The sequence below is a fragment of the Castor canadensis genome, chromosome 3 (genome assembly GCF_047511655.1).
Source record: "Castor canadensis chromosome 3, mCasCan1.hap1v2, whole genome shotgun sequence".
In the NCBI taxonomy this organism is placed as follows: Eukaryota; Metazoa; Chordata; class Mammalia; order Rodentia; family Castoridae; genus Castor; species Castor canadensis.
Genome location: NC_133388.1, coordinates 168,256,321 through 168,262,912, shown reverse-complemented (window position 1 = coordinate 168,262,912; position 6,592 = coordinate 168,256,321). Strand labels below are relative to the sequence as shown.

At 44.1% G+C, this 6,592-nt stretch overlaps 1 pseudogene; it reads right to left on the bottom strand.

The window, feature by feature from the left end:
* Positions 1-3,680: 3,680 nt before the first annotated feature.
* Positions 3,681-6,220, bottom strand: LOC109674625 (WD repeat-containing protein 46 pseudogene; annotated as a pseudogene).
* Positions 6,221-6,592: the final 372 nt, after the last annotated feature.

Sequence of the window (6,592 nt, the reverse complement as noted above, 5' to 3'; positions counted from 1 at the left end):
ATTACTACAGCCCAACTTCAGTCCTGGGATCCACAGCAGCCTATTCAATTACTGATTTTATGTTCTCCATCAATGCCAACGGGAGCACTCTGGCAATTGCAGGGGGTGTTGGAATGATTGTACTTGGATCACTCTCCTGCTAAGGTTCTTACACCTTATCATGAGCTGGTGGCTAGGCTGATTGCTAAGGGATGCACTCGTTGTGAATTGCTGGGGCATGAGCCCAGTAACATTGCTGTCCCATTTTCAAAAGATCAACAGCATTGGTTATGGCAATTTTCAGACTTAAGGCAGTCTGCATGGGCTAATTTTCCAGGACAGATTGGGAAACATCTCCCACATTCAAAACTTTTACAGTTTGAGTCCCTTTATGTGTTTGTTTTTCTATTGGAGGCTGTCACAATTTTCACTGATGCTTCTGGGCATGGTACTGCTGCCTATTACACCAAAGATTGCCAGAAGGTTGAGCATATTGTTTTTGCCTCCACTCAAAGGGCAGAGCTATATGCTGTCATCATGGTCTAAGGGACTTCCCACAACAACCTATCAATCTATACAGTGACAGCCACTATGTGGTGGGTGTTTTATGCTACATTGAAACTGCTTATATTGGTCATACTAGTAGTGAGCAGTTGTTTAATCTTTTCTTTTAGTTGAGTAGTCTGGTGAAAACTCACCTTTATTCTTGTTTTGTGAGAGCCATTTGCACTCACATTCTAATCTCCCTAGCCCACTCACTGATGGGTAATGCTCTGGCAGATAACCTAGTCTCTGGGCTTGCTTTGGGCTTGCCTACACAAACTGTCACACCTGTAGAAGCTGCCCAACTAAGTCATACTTTGTACCATCAAAATGCTTCAGCATTGCACAAGCTATTTTACCTTACCAGGGAGCAGACTCAACAAATCATTAAATCATGGCAACAGTGTGTCAGGTTTGTCACAAGTGCCTGAAGGGGTTAAACACCCCACCCAGGCCTTCGGCCTGCAATCTTGTGGCAGATGGATGTCACTCACATTCCCTCCTTTGGTTGGCTCACTGCCTCCTTGGCTGGCAGTGCTATGTTCATGTGTCAGTGGACAGTTATTCAGATTATATCTATGCCTCCATGCACTCTGGTGAGGCCACTAAGCATGTCATCGCTCATTGTTTGGCTGCCTTCACCACCATGGGTAAACCCCAACAGCTCAAAACCAACAATGGCCCTACATATACTTCAGCTGCTTTTCAACGTTTCTGTCAGGCCTATCAGATACATCACACCACCAGCATTCCTTATAATCCTCAAGGGCTGGCCATAGTGGAATGCGCACATGCCACTCTCAAAATGCAATTAAAAAAATTAAAAGGGAGAGATGAGGTACTTCTCCCAGCTAGCCAATTGCATAAAGCTTTATATACCCTTAATTTTTTTAATTGCCCAGAACAGTGTTTAACACCCACTGAAAGGCATTGGCAGCTGCAGGAGCTAATTGTCGGGTCTCAGGTTCTTTGGAAAAATGTGTTGACTGGCAAATAGCACAGTCCTACTCCTGTCATGGTGTGGGCGTGAGGGCATGCTTGTGTTTTTCCTGAAGGTGCTGAATACCCAGTGTGGGTACCACCGCAGCTTATCAAGCCTCATGGTTTGAAGATGGAACCCTGGTTCCGAAGATGAGGAGACTGAGACTGGAAGACTCGCCCCAGGGCAGGGAGTCACTGAGGCTATCTCTTCCATCCACCAGAGGGCAGCCAAGGAGCCAGCCACTGGTGAGATAGACATGGGACAGTAAGCCAACCACCTGGGGTCAAATTAAAAAACTAATGGACATGGAAGTGGTGGCAACCGGTAGCCTGGGGATGGCTGGGAATGCCACAGCCACATTGCTGGTGGCATTGATCATAATTATAATACAGGTGGGTGTTGTCCAGGAAGATGCATACTGGGCTTTCATGCCCAACCCACTAATGGTGCGTCCTATCACTTGGTAGAGCCACCCTGTATCTACTTTACCAATGATACAGTGCACATGGGAGGTCATTCCTCAGGACATTTGGTGCCTCAATATAGTGACTATAACTGTACAGGTAAAGCTCATCTTATGAGCACATGAGAACAAAGCAAATGATACTGTGGACTTATGGCTAGTAAGACAACAAATATTGGCCATGCAAAAGGCTTATGACAATGCTGTTTCTCCAGCTACTATTGCAAAAACCATCCTGCATGAATTCAAGGGTTTCGATCCATTCAGCTTGCTAAAGTACTCCTGGTATTGTTCACCTGTTTTCTTGTTTTTTCAGTCAAATGCTGCACGGTGAGAAGACAACCCCTTGGATTAGGGGACAGGCTTCATTGGGAACATTTAAGAAATTAAAAAAGGGGGAGATGTGGAGAGCAGACTACAAGAGCACAGGTATCAAATAAACTGTGGGTTTGAGTTTGGCACAGCTCCAAACCACAGAAGGGAGCAAGCATAGTTATGCCCAATAAACTGTAAGCTTGAGTTGGCACAGCCTCAGATGCAGAAGTGGGCAAGACGCAGCGCAGCTGTTTTTCCTAAGATGTTTATGTTCAGAGAAAAGTGGGCATAGGTCCCTCCTGTTCCCAAGGATTACAATGTCATGCACTCTCCCCCGAGAACTGCCTCTCCACCTCATTTTGCCACTGTATATAATAAACTCACTGGAGGTGGAGGGGCTGGTGTGTGTCCATCTGAGTGCCCAGCCTACCTGGCCCCAACTTTGTGCATGTTTGGTCTTCTCTGTTGTCTTTTCCTGCATCCCCCATTGACCTCAGTTAAGTTTCTAGGATGAGCTCATGCAGGACACAACAATGGTCTACCACTTGAGCTATGCCTCAGTTCTTTTTACTTTGCTTATTTTTTTCATACAGTCTCACATTTTTGCCCTGGGCTGCTCTTGGACCATGATTCTTCTACCTCTACCTCCCATGTAACTGGAATTACAGGCATGTACTACCACACCTGACTTTTTAAATTAAGTCTTTTTGTTTTTTTTCTTTTATTTTCTGTATTATAGTTGTACTGGGAGTACATTGTGACATTTACAAACATTCCTACAATATATGTTCTTTATCCCCCCCAAATGAGATCTTTTTTATTTTGATAAACTCTAATTTATGGTTCCTCTGTTCCTACCTAGAAATCTTAGCCTACTTCAAATTCATGGAAATATTTTCCCGCTTTATTCTAGAAGCTTTATAATTATAGCTTTTATCTGCATGCCTGTCATCCATTCCAAGTTAATTTTTGAGCATGGAATAAGGTAGAACTTAAAATACTTTTTTAATTTGGATATTGTCTTTCTGATACCATTTGTAAAAAAGACTTCTGATTGAATTGTTTTGCTGTTTTATTTAAAATTATTTGATAATATATGTGTAAATCTATTTCTACATGCCATATTTTTTACTGATGTGTCTATTATTTCACTAATGCTACATTGTCTTATTGTCTTGAGTACTGTAACTTTGCAACACATCTTAAAATCAAACAATTCTAGCTTTTGTTTTTTTTTAAGTCTCATGTGCTTGCTTTAATATCGACCTACCCAAGGAGCAAGCTCTCCACACCAAGCTGGGAAGGGGAGGCACACTATCACTTATCCCAGTGAATGCAGTCATTTCCCTACAAGTGATCTTGGGGAGAAGTTGTTCCCAGGCTACCTTGGAGCCTGGCTCAGTGCACAGATCTGTCCAGCACAGATGGCCAGGCCCAGGTGGGCTTGGCTTTCTCTTGCTTCTGCTGCTGCTGCTGCTCAAGACTTTGCTATATTTTGTCCCTGTGTTCCTTGTCCATAACCTTCCTCATCCTCTTCACCAGGCTTGCTGTGGAGCTGTAGCCCTTCTGTGTTGGCTTTGGCTGGAAAGGAGCCTTGGCCTTAGGGTCATATCCCAGTCTCTCTATCTTCTCTGTCTCTCTTTTCCTGCTCCAAAGAGATGACATCTACCTCTGCCAGGGCTAGGGAATCCAGACAAATTAGCTCTGCAAGTATCTTCTCCAGCAGAGCCTTCACCTCCCACTCCTGGCACTGCTTCCAGCTCCTATATGGGTTATTCTCCAAGCCATCAAAGTTGGGCTCAGCAGCCGCAGGTACCAGCATTCTGGTGATGCCCCCACTGTGCCCCATCCCCAGCATGTCTTCAAAGGGACAGAACTGAAGACCATGAACATGTCCTGAGAGCTGGCGGGTGAGGTGGGGCTGCTCCAGGGAGGATAGGCTGCCCATATGTTGATGACATCACCCATTTCTGCAACCAACAGTCCCACTGGGAAAAGGCCAGGTATCCTGCTCCCTGGGGCAATGTCCCTCTCAAGTCAAAGATCTTCATCTGGTGATCCAAGCCAGAGGTGGCTATGTACTTGCCTTAGAATCTACTGCCACAGCCTGGACCCCACCACGGTGACAGAGAATCTTTGCCAGTGGTTCTTTCATGGCTGGACTCCATAAAGACATAGTCCCATTGCTCTGTCCAAGATGGATGATGGCATTGTAAGGGTTCTGAGACATGACCTTGAGCCATCAAGCATGAGCATTCAGCGCTGACATGATCTTCCCCACTGACACATCCAGATAGGTCAGAAATCCTGTCTCTGAAGCTGTGGCCAGCAGGAAATGAAAACACAGGAACTCAAGCCATGTTAGTCAATCACAGCAGAGGATGCAATGGATTTGGATACCCTGGTTGTCATAGATATAAAGCCAGTGATTTTGAGCAGCAGCATCCAGTGTACATGTCCTGCACTGCCTCCATGACCTGGATCTCACACATGAGCATCTTTGTCACCCAATTGAGGGCAGCCACATGACCCGAGGCCCTCCAAAAGCCAAGTGTCTCCCAGTGCAAGAGTAGTTCAGTCTGTAGGGTCCAAACTGCCGTAGATTCAAGTCAAAGTGCATAGCGGCACTTGCAATGTCCACAGCCTCCACAATGTCAGCCTGGCGTGTCTTTGCTGTGTCTGCCCCAGCCTCCCCAAGTTCCAGAAACCCAAGTTCCTCAGCAAGTAGCAACTCAGAACCAGCAGCTCTGACACTTGCTTCTTCTTCCTCCACTTTAGCTACCTCGAATTTGCTTTTGGTTTTAGATTTAGAATATGGGAGCTTTTTGCATTTGTCAATATGGAGCTTCCGAGCCACCTCCACGGGATAGGGGTGGGGCCTGGGACTGGGTCCTGGGCCTGGGGCAAGACAAAGGCCATTAGCCCCAACAAGCTCTGCTCTGGCTCTTTGGTTCTTGTGCCTTCCTTAGGACATGGCTTCATGGAGATCCGAGATTTCTTTGATATACAACTGTTCTTTGGCCTCTGGGGTCTGGGCTATCAATTCTTTTTCTTCTTAAGAGGGGCCCCTGGAGAGGCCCCAGCAGCGGTAGTCTCTTCCAGTGTCGTGGCGGTCTCTTCCTCTTAGCCTGAAGTTTGTCGTTGTTGGGTGACACATCCCTACCCAGCCTTGGAACTATCTCCAGCCCACCGACACGAACAAGGGTCCATGTACAAAACTCCCTCCAGAGGTACCACAGTCCACTTGGAAACTTCCTTAACTTTGTTTAAAGATTGTTTTTGACTATTCTAGGTCCTTTGCACGTTCAAATACATTTTATAAACAGTTTATCTATATCTTAAAAAGCTCACAGGGAGGTTAGATAACTCACGATTATGCTGCACAAATACACACACACACACACACACACACACAAATCAGGGGAAAATGGCTAGCTGAACAATATTGAATTTTCCAGTTAATAAATATGGTATTTCTATCTACTTAATAAATCTTAAAATTTCCCTCAGTTCTGTTGGGGAAGTTTCAGCAAGGTAGTATTATGTAACTTTTGTTAAATGAATCTTTTAATATTTTATGGTTTCAATGCTATTATAAATGGCTACACTATGGATTCTTTTGTGAAAACTCAGAAATTCTTCTAATAAGAAATAATGATAAAACTTAAGATCTCTACAAAACAACACTCCAAACTTGAGAAAATATTGAGACATGATACGACTAAGAACATTTCTGCATATCAGAATACAAAAGGTCTGGCTACCTGTGCTAGTATTGGTAATGCTGAGGTGACTAGGCATAAGGGCAGAAAATTCTTAACACAGAGATTCTGACAGATGTCATGTCCTGTTCTGTGTGAATTTTGTGCTCTCTCTCACCTAATCCTCCCAGTGACAGCGTGCCCTACAGAAGTCTTCATTTGAGAGCTCAGCACCATCCTTACTATAAACAACTGGAGCTGCATCAAACAATTTGGCAGGCAGAAATAAACAGAGAGTTTATGCTCCTCAGTGTGATGAGTAAGTTTTGCTAAATATAAATTGCTATGTCAAATCAATATAGTAAGTTTCTAACTATTAAGAACATGTATATATTTTCCCAGAAAATTCCAGTCATCTGTTTTGATAACTTAGCTATGTACAATTTTAATGACTTTCCTGTGTCCATTATCTTTGAACAATGATGTGACAGCAATTCCTTCAACTTCCTAAATCTGGATAGAAAAGCATGGAATACAAAGCTAACACATAAAACTCTACGACATAAACAAAAGTTTATAATAAGGCAAATAAGTTCCTGGAGGGGTGAA